Genomic DNA, 19,918 nt, shown 5'->3' on the forward strand with positions numbered 1-19,918 from the left:
AAAACTTTTTGAATTAAGATGTGTTGTTTAGGAAAAACAAGATAATTTTTTACGATGCTTTATTTCTTCTCCTAATGTTTAAGTATTTCTAATATGTATATATTTGTCTTTACTTTGCTACACTGTATTTCCATCCAACGTGGTATACTTACATATTCTTTCGAGAAAACACTCTCCTGTGCATTCTCTTTTGAGGCTACACGCTTAGACATACATGCAACACAACATCTTTTCGAGTTTCCACTTGTTGTTTAGGAAAAACAAGATAATTTTGCATGATGTGTTATTTCTTCTTGTAAAGTTTAAGTATTTCCAATACGTACGTATTTGTCTTTAATCTGCAACACTGTATTCCCTTATAACGTGGTATTCTTATTCTTTCGAGCGAAAACTCTCCTGTGCATTCTCTTTTGAGGCTACATGCTTAGACATACATGCAACACCAAATCATTTTGAGTTACAACATGTTGTTTAGGAAATAAAAGATAATTTTGTATGATGCATTATTTCTTCTCGTAAAGTTTAAGTATTTCCTTTACGTATGTATTTGTCTTTACTCTGCAACCCTGTATTTCCTTATAACATGGTATTCTTATAGATTCTTTCGAGAGAAAAGTCTCCTGTACCTTCTCTTTTGAGGCTACACGCTTAGACATACACGCAAAACCAAAGCTTTTCGAGTTAAAACGTGTTGTTTAAGGAAAACAAGATAATTTCGCATGATGCGGGATTTCCTTAAATCGTCGTATTGTGACATATTTTTTCGAGAAAAAACTCTCCTGTGTGTTCTCTTTTGAGGCTACACGCTGAGGCATACTAGCTACACCAAAGCTTTTCGAGTTCCAACGTGTTGTTTAGGAGAAACAAGATTATTTCGCACGATGCAGGATTTCCTTAAAACGTGGTATTCTGACTTATGTTTTTGAGGGAAAACTCTCCTGTGCGTTCTCTTTTGAGGCTACAAGCTTAGACATACACGCAACACCAAATCTTTTCGAATTACAACGTGTTGTTTAGGAAAAACAAGATAATTTTTTACGATGCTTTATTTCTTCTCTTAATGTTTAAGTATTTCTAATATGTACGTATTTGTCTTTATTCTGCAACACTGTATTTCCTTGTAACGTGGTATTCTTACATATTCTTTCATGAGAAAATTCTCCTGTGCGTTCTCTTTTGAGGCTACATGCTTAGACATACACGCAACACCACATCTTTTTGAGTTACCTCGTGTTGTTTAGGAAAAACAAGATAATTTTGCAAGATGCGTTATTTCTTCTTGTAAAGTTTAAGTATTTCCAATAAGTATATATTTGTCTTTAATCTCCAACACTGTATTCCCTTATAACGTGGTATTCTTACATATTCTTTTCAGAGAAAACTGTCCTGTGAGTTCTCTTTTGAGGCTGCACGATTAGACAAAAACGCAACACCAAAGCTTTTCGAGTTACAGCAAGTTGTTTAGGAAAAAAAGATAATTTCGCACGATGCAGTATTTCCTTAAAACGTGGTATTCAGACATATTTTTTCGAGAGAAAATTCTCCTGTGTGTTCTCTTTTGAGGCTACACGCTGAGATATACAAGCTACACCAAGGCTTTTCGAGTTACAACGTGTTATTTAGAAAAAAGAAGATAATTTCGCACGATGCAGGATTTCCTTAAAACGTGGTATTCTGACATATATTTTCAAGAGAAAATTCTCCCGTGGGTTCTCTTTTGAGGCTACACATTTAGACATACACACAACACCAAATCTTTTCGAGTTACAACGTGTTGTTTAGGAAATACAAGATAATTTTTACGATGCGATATTTCTTCTCGTAAAGCTTAAGTATTTCTAATATGTACGTATTTGTCTTTACTCTGCAATACTGTATTTCCTTATAACGTGGTATTCTTACATATTCTTTCGAGAGAAAACTCTCCTGTGTGTTCTCTTTTGATGCTAGACGCTTAGACATACACGCAACACCAAAGATTTTCGAATTACAACGTGTTGTTTAGGAAAAGCAAGATAATTTCGCAAGATGCGGGATTTCCTTAAAACGTGGTATTCTGACATATTTTTTCGAGAGAAAACTCTCCTGTGCATTCTCTTTTGAGGCAACATGCTTAGACATACATGCAACACTAAATATTTTTGAGTTACAACATGTTGTTTAGGAAATAAAAGATAATTTTGTATGATGCATTATTTCTTATCGTAAAGTTAAAGGATTTCCTTTACGTACGTATTTGTCTTTACTCTGCAACACTGTATTTCCTTATAACATGGTATTCTTATATATTCTTTTGAGAGAAAACTCTCCTGTGCGTTCTCTTTTGAGGCTACACCCTTAGACATACACGCAACACCAAAGCTTTTCGAGTTACAACAAGTTGTTTAGGAAAAAAAAGATAATTTCGCACGATGCAGGATTTCCTTAAAACGTGGTATTCAGACATATTTTTTTCGAGAGAAAAGTCTCCTGTGCGTTCTCTTTTGAGGCTACATGCTTAGACATACACGCAACCCCAAATCTTTTCGAGTTACAATGTGTTGATTAGGAAAAACAAGATAATTTTGTACGATGCTTTATTTCTTCTCTTAATGTTTAAGTATTTCTAATATGTACTTATTTGTCTTTACAACACTGTATTTCCTTGTAATGTGGTATTCTTACATATTCTTTTGAGAGAAAACTCTCCTGTGCCTTCTCTTTTGAGGCTACATGCTTAGACATACACGCAACACCAAAGCTTTTCGAATTACAACGTGTTGTTTAGGAAAAACAAGATAATTTCGCATGATGCAGGATTTCCTGAAAACATGGTATTCTGATACATTTTTTTCGAGAGAAAATTCTCCTTTCGGTTCTCTTTTGAGGCTACACGCTTAGACATACATACCACACCAAATCTTTTCGAGTTACAACGTGTTGTTTAGGAAATACTAGATAATTTTGTATGATGCGTTATTTCTTCTTGTTAAGTTTAAGTATTTCGAATATGTACGTATTTGTTTTCTCTGCAAAACTGTATTTCCTTGTAACGTGGAATTTTTACATATTCTTGCGAGAGAAAACTCTACTGTGCATTCTCTTTTGAGGCAACACACTTAGACATACACGAAACACCAAAGCTTTTTGAGTTAAAACATGTTGTTTAGGAAAAAAAAGATAATTTCGCACGATGCAGTATTTCCTTAAAACGTGGTATTCTGACATATTTTTTTCGAGAGAAAACTCTCCTGTGTGTTCTCTTTTGAGACTACATGCTGAGACATACAAGCTACACCAAAGCTTTTCGAGTTACAACGTGTTGTTTAGGAAAAACAAGATAATTTCGCACGATGCAAGATTTCCTTAAAACGTGGTATTCTGACTTATGTTTTCAAGGGAAAGCTCACCTGTGTGTTCTCTTTTGAGGCTACAAGCTTAGACATACATGCAACACCAAATCTTTTCGAATTACAGTGTGTTGTTTAGGAAAAACAAGATAATTTTTTACGATGCTTTATTTCTTCTCTTAATGTTTAAGTATTTCTAATATGTACGTATTTGTCTTTACTCTGCAACACTGAATTTCCTCGTAACGTGGTATTCTTACATATTCTTTCAAGAGAAAACTCTCCTGTGAGTTCTCTTTTGAGGCTACATGCTTAGACATACACGCAACACCACATCTTTTCGGGTTACCTCGTGTTTTTAGGAAAAACAAGATAATTTTGCAAGATGCGTTATTTCTTCTTGTAAAGATTAAGTATTTCCAATACGTACATATTTGTATTTAATCTGCAACACTGTATTTCCTTATAACGTGGTATTCTTACATTTTCTTTTGAGAGAAAACTGTCCTGTGCGTTCTCTTTTGAGGCTGCACTCTTAGACAAAAACGCAACACCAAAGCTTTACGAGTTACAACAAGTTGTTTAGGAAAAAAAAAAAGATAATTTCGCACGATGCAGGATTTCCTTAAAAGGTGGTATTCAGACATATTTTTTCGAGAGAAAACTCTCCTGTGTGTTCTCTTTTGAGGCTACACGCTGTGACATACAAGCTACACCAAGGCTTTTCGAGTTACAACGTGTTGTTTAGAAAAAACAAGATAATTTCGCACGGTGCAGTATTTCCTTAAAACGTGGTATTCTGACATTATTTTCAAGAGAAAATTCTCCTGTGGGTTCTCTTTTGAGGCTACACATTTAGACATACACACAACACCAAATCTTTTCGACTTACAACGTGTTGTTTATGAAATACAAGATAATTTTTAAGATGCGTTATTTCTTTTCGAAAAATTTAAGTATTTCTAATACGTACGTATTTGTCTTTACTCTGCAACACTGTATTTCCTTATAACGTGGTATTCTTATATATTCTTTTGAGAGAAAACTCTCCTGTGCGTTCTCTTTTGAGGCTAGACGCTTAGACATACACGCAACACCAACGATTTTCGAATTACAACGTGTTGTTTAGGAAAAGCAAGATAATTTCTCAAGATGCGGGATTTCCTTAAAACGTGGTATTCTGACATATTTTTTTCGAGAGAAAACTCTCCTGTGCATTCTCTTTTGAGGCTACATGCTTAGACATACATGCAACACCAAATATTTTCGAGTTACAACATGTTGTTTAGGAAATAAAAGATAAATTTTTATGATGCATTATTTCTTCTCGTAAAGTTTAAGTATTTCCTTTACGTACATATTTGTCTTTACTCTGCAACACTGTATTTCCTTATAACATGGTATTCTTATATATTCTTTTGAGAGAAAACTCTCCTGTGCGTTCTCTTTTGAGGCTACACCCTTAGACATACACGCAACACCAACGCTTTTCGAGTTACAACCAGTTGCTTAGGAAAAAAAAAGATAATTTCGCACGATGGAGGATTTCCTTTAAACGTGGTATTCAGACATATTTTTTCGAGAGAAAACTCTCCTGTGCGTTCTCTTTTAAGGCTACATGCTTAGACATACACGCAACCCCAAATCTTTTCGAGTTACAACGTGTTGTTTAGGAAATACAAGATAATTTTGTATGATGCTTTATTTCTTCTCTTAATGTTTAAGTATGTCTAATATGTACTTATTTGTCTTTATTCTACAACACTGTATTTCCTTGTAATGTGGTATTCTTACATATTCTTTTGAGAGAAAACTCTCCTGTGCCTTCTCTTTTGAGGCTACACGCTTAGACATAGACGCAACACCAAAGCTTTTCAAGTTACAACGTGTTGTTTAGGAAAAAGAGGATAATTTCGCACGATGCAGGATTTCCTGAAAACGTGGTGTTCTGATATATTTTTTCGAGAGAAAATTCTCCTGTCGGTTCTCTTTTGAGGCTACACGCTTTGTCATACACGCCACACCAAATCTTTTCGTGTTACAACATGTTGTTTAGGAAATACTAGATAATTTTGTATGATGTGTTATTTCTTCTTGTTAATTTTAAATATTTCGAATATGTACGTATTTGTCTTTGCTCTTCAATACTGTATTTCCTTGTAACGTGGTATTCTTACATATTCTTTCAAGAGAAAGCTCTCCTGTGCGTTCTCTTTTGAGGCTACATGCTTCGACATACACGCAACACCACATCTTTTCGAGTTACCTCGTGTTTTTTAGGAAAAACAAGAAAATTTTGCAAGATGTGTTATTTCTTCTTGTAAAGTTTAAGTATGTCCAATACGTATATATTTGTCTTTAATCTGCAACACTGTATTTCCTTATAACATGGTATTCTTACATATTCTTTTGAGAAAAAACTGTCCTGTGCTTTCTCTTTTGAGGCTGCACGCTTAGACAAAAACGTAACACCAAAGCTTTTCGAGTTACAACAAGTTGTTTAGGAAAAAAAAAAGATAATTTCGCACGATGCAGGATTTCCTTAAAACATGGTATTCTGACATATTTTTTCGAGAGAAAACTTTCCTGTGTGTTCTCTTTTGAGGCTACACACTGAGACATACAAGCTACACCAAAGCTTTTCGAGTTACAACGTGTTGTTTATCAAAAACAAGATAATTTCGCACGATGCAGGATTTCCTTAAAAAGTGGTATTCTGACATATTTTTTCAAGAGAAAATTCTCCCGTGGGTTCTCTTTTGAGGCTACACATTGAGACATACACACAACACCAAATCTTTTCGAGTTACAACGTGTTCTTTAGGAAATACAAGATAATTTTTTACGATGCGTTATTTCTTCTCGTAAAGTTTAAGTATTTCTAATACGTACGTGTTTGTCTTTACTCTGCAACACTGTATTTCCTTATATTCTTACATATTCTTTCGAGAGAAAACTCTCCTGTGCGTTCTCCTTTCAGGCTAGACGCTTAAACTTACACGCAACACCAAAGATTTTCGAATTACAACGTGTTGTTTAGGAAAAGCAAGATAATTTCGCAAGATGCAGGATTTCCTTAAAACGTGGTATTCTGACATATTTTTTCGAGAGCAAACTCTCCTGTGCGTTCTCTTTTGAGGCTACATGCTTAGACATACACGCAACACCAAATCATTTCGAGTTACAACGTGTTGTTTAGGAAATATAAGATAATTTTGTACTATGCTTTATTTCTTCTCTTAATGTTTAAGTATTTCTAATACGTACTTATTTGTCTTTACAACACTGTATTTCCTGGTAACGTGGTATTCTTACATATTCTTTCGAGAGAAAACTCTCCTGTGCCTTCTCTTTGAGGCTACACGCTTAGACATACACGCAACACCAAAGCTTTTCGAATTACAACGTGTTATTTAGGAAAAACAAGATAATTTCGCACGATGCAGGATTTCCTTAAAACGTGGTTTCTGACATATTTTTTCGAGAGAAAATTCTCCTGTCGGTTCGCTTTTGAGGCTACACGCTTAGACATACACGCCACACCAAAACTTTTCGAGTTACCATGTGTTGTTTAGGAAATACTAGATAATTTTTTATGATGCATTATTTCTTCTTGTTAAGTTTAAGTATTTCGAATATGTACGTATTTGTTTTACTCTGCAAAACTGTATTTCCTTGTAACATGGTATTCTTATATATTCTTGTGAGAGAAAGCTCTCCTGTGCATTCTCTATTGAGGCTACACACTTAGACATACAGGCAACACCGAACTTTTTGAGATAAAACATGTTGTTTGAAAAAACAAGATAATTTCGCACGATGCAGGATTTCCTTAAAACGTGGTATTCTGACATATTTTTTCTAGAGATAACTCTCCTGTGCCTTCTCTTTTGAGGCTAAACGTTTAGACATACAGGCAACACCAAATCCTTTCGAGTTAAAACGTGTTGTTTAGGAGAAACAAGATAATTTTGCACGATGCATTATTTCTTCTCGTAAAGTTTAAGTATTTCCAATAGGTACGTATTTGTCTTTACTCAGCAACACTATATTTCCTTATAACATGGTATTCTTACATATTCTTTCGAGAGAAAACTCTCCTGTTCATTCTCTTTTGAGGCTGCACGCTTAGACAAAAACGCAACACCAAAGCTTTTCGATTTACAACAAGTTGTTTAGGAAAAACAAGATAATTTCGCATGATACGGGATTTTTTTAAAACGTGGTATTCTGACATATTTTTTCGAGAGACAACTCTCCTGTGCATTCTCTTTTGAGGGTACATGCTTAGACATGCACGCAACACCAAAGCTTTTCGAGTTGTAACGTGATGTTTAGGAAAAACAAGATAATTTCGCACGATGCAGGATTTCCTTAAAACGTTTTATTCTGATATATTTTTTCGATAGAAAACTCTCCTGTGCATTCTCTTTTGAGGCTACACGCTGAGACATACAAGCAACACCAAAGCTTTTCGAGTTACAACATGTTGTTTAGGAAAAACAAGATAATTTTGCACGATGCTAGATTTCCTTAAAACGTGGTATTCTGACATATTTTTTCGAGAATAAATAATCCTGTGGGTTCTCTTTTGAGGCTAAACCTTTAGACATATATGTAACACCAAATCTTTTCGAGTTACAACGTGTGGCTTAGGAAATACAAGTTAATTTTGTTCGGAACATTATTTCTTCTCGTATAGTTTAAGTATTTCTAATACGTACGTATTTGTCTTTACTCTGCAACACTCTATTTCCTTTTAACGTGGTGTTCTGAAATATTCTTTCGATAGAAAACTCTCCTGTGCGTTCTCTTCTGAGGCTACACATTTAGACATACACGCAACACCAAAACTTTTCGAGTTACAACGTGTTGTTTAGGAAAAACAAGATAATATCGCACAATGCTGGATTTCCTTAAAACGTGGTATTCTGACATATTTTTTCGAGAGAAAACTCTCCTGTGCGTTCTCTTTTTAGCCTACACACTTATTCATACACGCAACACCAAATCTTTTCGAGTTACAACGTGTTGTATAGGAAAAACAAGATAATTTTGCATGATGCGTTATTTCTTCTCGCAAAGTTTAAGTATTTCTAATATGTACATATTTGTCTTTACTCTGCAACACTGTATTCCGTTATAACGTGGAATTCTTACATTTTCTTTCGAGAGAAAACTCTCCTGTGCGTTGTATTTTGAAGCTACACGCTTAGACATACACACAACACCAAAGATTTTCGAGTTAAAACTTGTTTTTTAGGAAAAACTAGATAATTTCGCATGATGTGCTATTTCCTTAAAATGTGGTATTCTGACATATTTTTTCGAGAGAAAATTCTCCTGTGGGTTCTCTTTTGAGGCTACACATTTAGACATACATGCAACATAAAATATTTTCGAGTTACAACCTGTTGTTTAGGAAAAACAAGATAATTTTGTACTATGCGTTATGTCTTCTCATAAATTTTAAGTATTTCTAATTCGTATGTATTTGTCTTTACTCTGCAACACTGTATTTGCTTATAACGTGGTATTCTTTCATATTCTTAAGAGAATAAACTCTCCTGTGCGTTCTCCTTTGAGGCTACATGCTTAGACATACACGCAATACCAAAGCTTTTCAAGTTACAATGTGTTATTTAGGAAAAACAAGATAATTTCGCACGATGCGTAATTTCCTTAAAACGGGGTATTGTGACATGTTTTCTCAAAAGAAAACTCTCCTGTACATTCTCTTTTGAGCCTAGAAGCTTAGGCATACACGCAACACCAGATCTTTTCGAGTTACAACGTGTTATTTTGGAAAAACAAGATAATTTTGCACGATGCGTTATTTCTTCTCGTAAAGTTTAAGTATTTCCAATATGTACATATTTGTCTTTAATCTGCAATACTGTATTTCCTTATAACTTGTTATTCTTACATATTCTTTCTAGTGAAAACTCTCCTCTTCATTCTCTTTTGAGGCTACACGCTTAGACATACACGCAACACCAAAGCATTTCGAGTTACAATGTGTTGTTTAGGAAAAACTAGATAATTTCGCATGATGCGGGATTTCCTTAAAACGAGGTATTCTGACATATTTTTTTGAGGGAAAATTCTCCTGTGGGTTCTCTTTTGAGGCTACACATTTAGACTTACAAGCAACACCAAATCTTTTCAAGTTACAACGTGTTGTTTAGGATATACAAGATAATTTTGTACGATGCGTTATTTCTTCTCGTACATTTAAGTATTTCTAATACCTACGTATTTGTCTTTACTCTAAAATAGTGTATTTGCTTAACACGTGGTATTCTTACATATTCTTTCGAGAGTAAACTCGCCTGTGCGTTCTCTTTTGAGGCTACACGCTTAGACATACACGCAACACCAAAGCTTTTCAAGTTACACCATGTTGTTTAGGAAAAACAATATAATTTTACACGGTGCGGGATTTCCTTACAACGTGGTATATTGACATATTTTTTCCAGAGAAAACACTCCTGTGCGTTCTCTTTTGAGGCTACCAGCTTAGACATACACGTAACACCAAATCTCTTCGAGTTACAATGTGTTGTTTAGGAAAAACAAGATAATTTTGCACGATGCCTTATTTCTTCTCTTAAAGTTTAAGTATTTCCAAAACGTACGTATTTGTCTTTACTCTGCAACACTGTATTTCCTTATTAAGTTGTATTCTTACATATTCTTTCGAGAGAAAATTCTCCTATGCGTTCTCTTTTGAGGCTGCCCACTTAGACATACACGCAACACCAAAGCTTTTTGAGTTACAACGTGTTGTTAAGGAAAAACAAGATAATTTCTCATGATGTGGGATTTCCTTAAAACGTGGTATTCTTACATATTCTTTCGTGAGAAACCTCTCCTGTGCATTCTCTTTTGAGGCTGCACCCTTATACATACACACAACACCAAATCTTTTCGAGTTACAAGGTATTGTTTAGGAAAAACAAGATAATTTCGCACGATGCAGGATTTCCTTAAAACGTGGTATTCTGATACATTTTTTCGATAGAAAACTATACTTTGTGTTCTCTTTTGCGGCTACAAGCTTAGACATACACGCAACACCAATTTTTTTCGAATTTCAACTTGTTGTTTTGGAAATACAAGATAATTTTGTACAGAGCATTATTTCTTCTCGTAAAGTTTAAGTATTTCTAATACGTACGTATTTGTTTTGACTCTGCAACACTTTATTCCATTATAACGTGGAATTCTTACATATTCTTTCTAGAGAAAACTCTCCTTTGCATTCTCATTTGAGGCTACATGCTTAGACATACAGGCAACACCAAATCTTTTCGAGTTCTTTAGGAAAAACAAGATAATTTCGCACGATGAGATATTTCCTTAAAACGTGGTATTCTGACATATTTTTTGAGAGAAAATTATCCTGTGGGTTCTCTTTTGAGGGTACACGTTTAGACATACACGCAACACCAAATCTTTTCGAGTTACAACGTGTTGTTTAGGAAAAACAAGATAATTTTGCTCGATGCATTATTTCTTCTCGTAAATTTTAAGTATTTCTAATACGTACGTATTTGTCTTTACTCTGCAACACTGTATTTCCTTATAACGTGGTATTCTTACATTTTCTTTTGAGACAAAACTCTCCTCTTCGTTCTCTTTTGAGGCTACATGCTTACACATACACGCAACATCAAAGTTTTTCGAGTTACAAAGTGTTGTTTAGGAACAACAAGATAATTTCGCACGATGCACAGGAGAATTTTCTCTCGAAAAAATATGTCAGAATACCACGTTTTATGGAAATCCTGCATCGTGCGAAATTATCTTGTTGTTCCTAAACACCAAAGCTTTTCGATTTAAAACGTGTTGTTTAGGAAAAACAAGATAATATCGCACAATGCTGGATTTCCTTAAAACGAGCTATTCTGACATATTTTTTCGAGAAAAATCTCTCCTGTGCGTTCTCTTTTGAGGCTACACTTTTAGTCATACATGCAACACCAAGTCTTTTTGAGTTACAATGTGTTGTTTAGGAAAAACAAGATAATTTTGCATGATGCGATATTTCTTCTCGTAAAGTTTAAGTATTTCTAATACGTACGAATTTGTCTTTACTCTGCAACACTGTATTCCGTTATAACGTGGACTTCTTACATATTCTTTCGAGAGAAATCTCTCCTGTGCTTTCTATTTTGAGGCTACACGCTTAGACATACACGCAACATCAAAGCTTTTCGAATTACAACGTGTTGTTTAGGAAAAACAAGATAATTTCGCATAATGCTGTATTTCCTTAAAACTTGTTATTCTGACATGTTTTTTGAGAGGAAATTCTCCTGTGGGTTCTCTTTTGAGGCTAAACATTTAGACATACACCCAACACCAAATCTTTTCGAGTTACAACATGTTGTTTAGGAAAAAAAAAAAGATAATTTTCACGATGCATTATTTCTTCTCGTAAATTTTAAGTATTTCTAATACTTACGTATTTGTCTTTAATCTGCAACACTGAATTTCAACATAACGTGTTATTCTTACATATTCCTTCGAGAGAAAACTCTCCTCTTCATTCTCTTTTGAGGCTACACACTTAGACATACACGCAACACCAAAGCATTTCGAGTTACAACGTGTTGTTTAGGAAAAACAAGATAATTTCGCACACTGCGGGATTTCCTTAAAACATTGTATTCTGACATATATTTCGAGGGAAAATTCTCCGGTGGGTTCTCTTTTGAGGCTACACATTTAGACTTACAAGCAACACCAAATCTTTTCGAGTTACAACGTGTTCTTTAGGATATATAAGATAATTTTGAACGATGCATTATTTCTTCACGTACATTTAAGTATATCTAATACGTACGTATTTGTCTTTACTCTGCAACACTGTATTTGCTTATCACGTGGTATTCTTACATATTCTTTCGAGAGTAAACTCTCCTGTGCGTTCTCTTTTGAGGCTACACGCTTAGACATACACGCAACACCAAAGCTTTTCACGTTACAACGTTTTGATTAGGAAAAACAAGATAATTTCTCACGATGCGGGATTTCCTTACAACTTGGTATATTGACATATTTTTTCGAGAGAAAACACTCCTGTGCGTTCTCTTTTGAGCCTACCAGCTTAGACATACACTTAACACCAAATCTTCTCGAGTTACAACGTGTTGTTTAGGAAAAACAAGATAATTTTGCACAATACCTTATTTCTTCTCTTAAAGTTTAAGTATTTCCAAAACGTATGTATTTGTATTTACTCTGCAACACTGTATTTCCTTATAACGTTGTATTCTTACATATTCTTTCGAGAGAAAATTCTCTTGTGCATTGTCTTCTGAATCTACACACATAGACATATAGGCAACACCAAAGCTTTTCGATTTAAAACTTGTTGTTTAGGAAAAAAACAAGTTAATTTCTCACGATGCGGGATTTCCTTAAAATGTGGTATTCTGACGCATTCATTCGAGAGAAAACTCTCCTGTGCATTCTCTTTTGAGGCTACATGCGAAATCATACACGCAACACCAAAGCTTTTCGAGGACAATGTGTTCTTTAGGAAAAACAAGATAATTTTGCAGGATGCATTATTTTTTTCATAAAGTTTTAGTATTTCTAATACGTACGTAATTGTCTTTACTCTGCAACAATATATTTCCTCATAACGTGGTATTCTTACATATTCTTTCGAGAGAAAACTCTCCTGTGCATTCTCTTTTGAGGCTGCATGCTTAGACATACAGACAACACCAAAGTTATTTGAGTTTCAATGTGTTATTAAGGAAAACAAGTTAATTTCTCAAGATGCGGGAATTCCTTAAAACGTGCTATTCTGACATATTTTTTGAGAGATAATCTCTCTTGTTTATTCTCTTTTGAGTCTACATGCTTACACATACAGGCAACACCAAATCTTTTCGAGCTACAACATGTTGTTTAGGAAATACAAGATAATTTTATATGATGCCTTATTACTTCTCGTAAGTTTAAGTATTTCTAATACGTACTTATTTGTCTTTACACTGCAACACTGTATTTCCTTGCAACGAGGTATTCTTACATATTCTTTTGAGAGAAAACTCTCCTGTGCTGTCTCTTTTAAGGCTGCACCTTAGATAAAAACACAACACCAAAGCTTTCCAAGTTACAACGTGTTGTTTAGGAAATACAAGATAATTTTTTACGATGCGTTATTTCTTCTCGTAAAGTTTAAGTATTTCTAATATGTACATATTTGTCTTTACTCTGCAAAACTGTATTTCCTTGTAACGTGGTATTCTTACATAATCTTGCGAGAGAAAACTCTGCTGTGCATTCCCTTTTGAGTCTACACGCTTAGACATATACGCCACACCAAATCTTTTCGAGTTACAACGTGTTGTTTAGGAAATACAAGATAATTTTGTACCATGCGTTATTTCTTCTCATAAAGTTTAAGTATTTCATATATGTACATATTTGTCTTTACTCTGCAAAACGGTATTTCCTTGTAACGTGGTATTCTTACATAATCTTGCGAGAGAAAACTCTGCTGTGCGTTCTCTTTTGAATCTACATGCTTAGACATACACGCCACACCAAATCTTTTCGAGTTACAACGTGTTGTTTAGGAAATACAAGATAATTTTGTACCATGCGTTATTTCTTCCCGTAAAGTTTAAGTATTTCTAATATGTAAGTATTTGTCTTTACTCTGCAAAACTGTATTTCCTTGTAACGTGGTATTCTTACATAATCTTGTGAGAGAAAAGTCTACTGTGCATTCTCTTTTGAGTCTACACGCTTAGACATACACGCAACACCAAAGCTTTTCGAGTTACAACGTGTTGTTTAGAAAAACAAGATAATTTCGCACGACGCAGGATTTACTTAAAACTTGGTATTCTGACTTATTTTTTCGAGAGAAAACTCTCCTGTGCGATCTCCTTTGAGGCTCCATGCTTAGACATGCACGCAACACCAAATCCTTTTGAGTTACAACGTGTTGTTTAGGAAAAACAAGATAATTTTGCAGGATGCATTTTTTCTTCTTGTAAAGTTTAAGTATTTCCAATACGTACGTATTTGTTTTTACTCTGCAACATTGTATTTCCTTATAACGTGTTATTTTTACATATTCTTTCGAGAGAAAACTCTCCTGTGCATTCTCTTTTGAGGCTACACACTTAGACATACACGCAACACCAAAGATTTTCGAGTTACAACCTGTTGTTTAAGAAAAACAAGATAATTTCGCACGATGCGGGATTTCCTTAAAATGTGGTATTCTGACATATTTTTTCGAGAGAAAAATCCCCTGTGGGTTCTCTATTGAGGCTAAATGCTTAGACATACAGGCAACACGAAATCTTTTCGAGTTACAACGTGTTGTTTAGGAAATACAAGATAATTTTGTACCATGCGTTATTTCTTCCCGTAAAGTTTAAGTATTTCTAATATGTAAGTATTTGTCTTTACTCTGCAAAACTGTATTTCCTTGTAACGTGGTATTCTTACATAATCTTGTGAGAGAAAAGTCTACTGTGCGTTCTCTTTTGAGTCTACACGCTTAGACATACACGCAACACCAAAGCTTTTCGAGTTACAACGTGTTGTTTAGAAAAACAAGATAATTTCGCACGACGCAGGATTTACTTAAAACTTGGTATTCTGACTTATTTTTTCGAGAGAAAACTCTCCTGTGCGATCTCCTTTGAGGCTCCATGCTTAGACATGCACGCAACACCAAATCCTTTTGAGTTACAACGTGTTGTTTAGGAAAAACAAGATAATTTTGCAGGATGCATTTTTTCTTCTTGTAAAGTTTAAGTATTTCCAATACGTACGTATTTGTTTTTACTCTGCAACATTGTATTTCCTTATAACGTGTTATTTTTACATATTCTTTCGAGAGAAAACTCTCCTGTGCATTCTCTTTTGAGGCTACACACTTAGACATACACGCAACACCAAAGCTTTTCGAGTTACAACCTGTTGTTTAAGAAAAACAAGATAATTTCGCACGATGCGGGATTTCCTTAAAATGTGGTATTCTGACATATTTTTTCGAGAGAAAAATCCCCTGTGGGTTCTCTATTGAGGCTAAATGCTTAGACATACAGGCAACACGAAATCTTTTCGAGTTTCAACGTGTAGTTTAGGAAGTACAAGATAATTTTTTACGATGTGTTATTTCTTCCCGTAAAGTTTAAGTATTTCTAATATGTACGTATTTGTCTTTACTCTGTGAAACTGTATTTCCTTGTAACGTGGTATTCTGACATAATCTTGCGAGAGGAAACTCTCCTGTTCATTCTCTTTTGAGGCTACACGCTTAGGCATACATGCAACACCGATGCTTTTCGAGTTACAACGTGTTCTTTAAGAAAAAGAAGATAATTTCGCACGATGCGGGATTTCCTTAAAACGTGGTATTCTGAAATATTTTTTTGAGAGAAAATTCTCCTGTCGGTTTTCTTTTGAGGCAACACTTTTAGACAGACACGCAACACCAAATCTTTTAGAGTTACAACGTGTTGTTTATGAAATACAAGATAATTTTGTACGATGCATTATTTCTTCTCGTAAAGTTTAAGTATTTCTAATATGTACGTATTTGTCTTTATCTGCAAGACTGTATGTCCTTATAACATGGTATTTTTACATATTCTTTTGAGAGAAAACTCTCCTGTGCGTTCTCTTTTGAGGCTACACACTTAGACCTACACGCAACACCAAAGCTTTTCGAGTTACAAAGTGTGGTTTAAGAAAAACAAAATAATTTTGCACGATGCGGGATTTCCTTAAGACGTGGTATTCTGACATATTTTTTTGGAGAGAAAACTCTCCTGTGTGTTCCCATTTGAGGCTACAAGCTTGGATATACACACAACTCAAAATCTTTTCGAGTGGCAACGTGTTGTTTAGGAAAAACAAGATAATTTTGCACGATGCGTTATTATTTCTCGTAAATTTTAAGTATTTCCAATATGTACATATTTGTCTTCACTCTGCAACACTGTATTTCCTAAGAATAACGTCGTATTCTTACATATTCTTTCGAGAGAAAACTCTCCTGTGTGTTCCCTTTTGAGGCTACACGCTTAGACATACACGCAACACCAAAGCTTTTCGAGTTACAACTTGTGGTATAAGAAAAAAAAGATAATTTTGCACGATTCGGGATTTCCTTAAAACGTGGTATTCTGACATATTTTTCAAGAGAAAACTCTCTTGTGTGTTCTCTTTTGAGGCTACATGCTTAGACATACAGGCAACACCAAACCTTTTCGAGTTACAACGTGTTGTTTAGGAAATACAAGATAATTTTTTATGATGCGTTATTTCTTCACATAAAGTTTAAATATTTCTAATATGTATGTATTTGTCTTTACTCTGCAAAACTGTATTTCCTTGTAACATGGTATTCTTACATATTCTTTCCAGAGAAAACTCTCCTGTGTGTTCCATTTTGAGGCTACATGCTTAGACATACACGCATCACCAAAGCCTTTCGAGTTACAACATGTTGTTTAGGAAAAAAAAAGACAATTTTGCACGATGCGGGATTTCCTTAAAACGTGGTATTCTGACATATTTTTTCAAGAGAAAACTCTCCTGTGCGTTCTCTTTTGAGTCTACACGCTTAGCCATACACGCCACAGTAAATCTTTTCGAGTTACAACGTGTTGTTTAGGAAATACAAGATAATTATTTACGATGCGTTATTTCTTCTCGTAAAGTTTAAGTATTTCTAATATGTGTGTATTTGTCTTTACTCTACAAAATTGTATTTTCTTTTAACTTGGTATTCTTACATAATCTTGCGAGAGAAAACTCTGCTGTGCGTTCTCTTTTGGGTCTATACGCTTAGACATACACGCCACACCAAATCTTTTCGAGTTACAACGTGTTGTTTAGGAAATACAAGATAATTTTGTACCATGCGTTATTTCTTCTCGTAAAGTTTAAGTATTTCTAATATGTACGTATTTGTCTTTACTCTGCAAAACTGTATTTCTTTGTAACGTGCTATTCTTACATAATCTTGTGAAAGAAAACTCTACTGTGCGTTCTCTTTTGAGTCTACACGCTTAGACATACACGCAACACCAAAGCTTTTCGAGTTACAACGTGTTGTTTATGAAAAACAAGATAATTTCGCACGATGCAGGATTTCCTAAAAACGTGGCATTTTTACATATTTTTTCGAGACAAAACTCTCCTCTAGGTTCTCTTTTGAGGCTACACGTTTAGACATACACGCAACACCAAATCCTTTCGAGTTACAACATGTGGTTTAGGAAATACAAGATAATTTTGTACGATGCGCTATTTCGTCTCGTAAAGTTTAAGTATTTCTAATATATATGCATTTGTCTTTACTCTGCAACACTCTATTTCCTTGTAACGTGGTATTCTTACATATTCTTTCGAGAGAAAACTCTCCTGTGCATTCTATTTTGAGGCTACACGCTTAGACATACACGCACCACCAAAGCTTTTCAAGTTAAAATATGCTGTAAAGGAAAAACAAATAATTTCGCACGATGCAGGATGTACTTAAAACGTGGTATTCTGACATATTTTTTGAGAGAAAACTCTCCTGTGCGTTCCCTTTTGAGGCTACATGCTTAGACCTACACGCAACACCAAATATTTCGAGTTACAACGTGTTGTTTAGGAAAAACAAGATAATTTTGCACGATGCTTTATTTCTTCTCGTAAAGTTTAAGTATTTCTAATATGTAAGTATTTGTCTTTACCCTTGAAACATTGTATTTCCTTATAACGTGGTATTCTTACATATTCTTTGGAGAGAAAACTCTCCTGTTCATTCTCTTTAGAGGCTACACGCTTATACATACATGCAACACCAAAGCATTTCGAGTTACAACGTGTTGTTTAGGAAAAACAAGATAATTTCGCACGATGCAGGTTTTCCTTAATACGTGGTATTCTGACATATTTTTTCGCGAGAAAACTCTCCAGGCGTTCTCTTTTGAGGCTACATGCTGAGACATACAAGCTACACTAAAGCTTTTCGAGTTACAACGTGTTGTTTAGAAAAAACAAGATAATTTCGCACTGTGCGGGATTTCCTTAAAAACGTGGTATTCTGACATATTTTTTTTGAGATCAAACTCTGCTGTGCGTTCTCTTTTGAGGCTGCACGCTTAGACAAAAATGCAAAACCAAAGCTTATCGTGTTAAAACAAGTTGTTTAGAAAAAATGATAATTTCGCACGAGGCAAGATTTCCTTAAAACGTGGTATTCTGACATATTTTTTCATGAGTAAACTCTCCTGTGTTTTCTCTTTCGAGGCTGCACACTTAGACATACACGCCACACCAAATCTTTTCCAATTTTAACGTGTTGTTTAGGAAGTACTAGATAATTTTGTACGATGCGTTATTTCTTCTAGTAAAGTTTAAGTATTTCTAATACATACGTATTTGTCTTTACTCTGCAACAATCTATTTATTTATAACGTGGTATTCTTACATATTCTTTCGAGAGAAAACTCTCCTATGCGTTCTCTTTTGAGGCTACATGCTTAGACATAAACGCAACACCAAAGCTTTTCGAGTTACATCTTGTTGTTTAGGAAAAACAAGATAATTTTGCATGATGCGGGATTTTCTTAAAACGTGGTATTCTGACACATTTTTTCGAGATAAAACTCTCCTGTGCATTCTCTTTTGAGACTACCAGCTTAGACATACATGTAACACAAAATCTTTTTGAGTTACAACGTGTTGTTTAGGAAAAACAAGATAATATTGCACAATGCGTTATTTCTTCTCGTAAAGTTTAAGTATTTCCAATATGTACGTATTTGTCTTTAATCTGCAACACTGTATTTCCTTATAACGTGGTATTCTTACATATTCTTTTGAGATAAAACTGTCCTGTGTGTTCTCTTTTGAGGCTACATTCTGAGACATACAAGCTACACCAAAGCTTTTCGAGTTACAACGTGTTGTTTAGGAAATCCAAGATAATTTCGCACGATGCAGGATTTCCTTAAAACGTGGTATTCTGACATATTTTTGCGAGAGAAAACTCTCCTGTGCATTCTCTTTTGAGGCTACAAGCTTAGACATACACGCAACACCAAATCTTTTCGAGTTACAACGTGTTGTTTAGGAAAAACAAGATAATATTGCACGATGCGTTATTTCTTCTCATTAAGTTTAAGTTTTTCGAATATGTCCTTATTTGTCTTTACTCTGCAACACTGTATTTCCTTATAACATGGTATTCTTACATATTCTTTCTAGAGAAAACTCTCCTGTGCGTTCTCTTTTGAGGCTACACACTTAGACATACACGCAACACCAAAGCTTTTCGAGTTACAACGTGTTGTTTAAGAAAAACAAGATAGTTTCGCAGGATGCGGGATTTCCTTAATATGTGGTATTCTGACATATTTTTTCGAGAGAAAACTCTCCTTTGCATTCTCTTTTAAGACTACATGCGAAGACATACACGCAACACCAAATCTTTTCGAGTTACAACGTGTTGTTTAGGAAATACAAGATAATTTTTTACGATGCTTTATTTCTTCTCGTAAAGTTTAAGTATTTCTAATACATATGTATTTGTCTTTACTCTG

Source organism: Apodemus sylvaticus, unplaced genomic scaffold (assembly GCF_947179515.1).
Source record: "Apodemus sylvaticus unplaced genomic scaffold, mApoSyl1.1 scaffold_74, whole genome shotgun sequence".
Classification (NCBI taxonomy): domain Eukaryota; kingdom Metazoa; phylum Chordata; class Mammalia; order Rodentia; family Muridae; genus Apodemus; species Apodemus sylvaticus.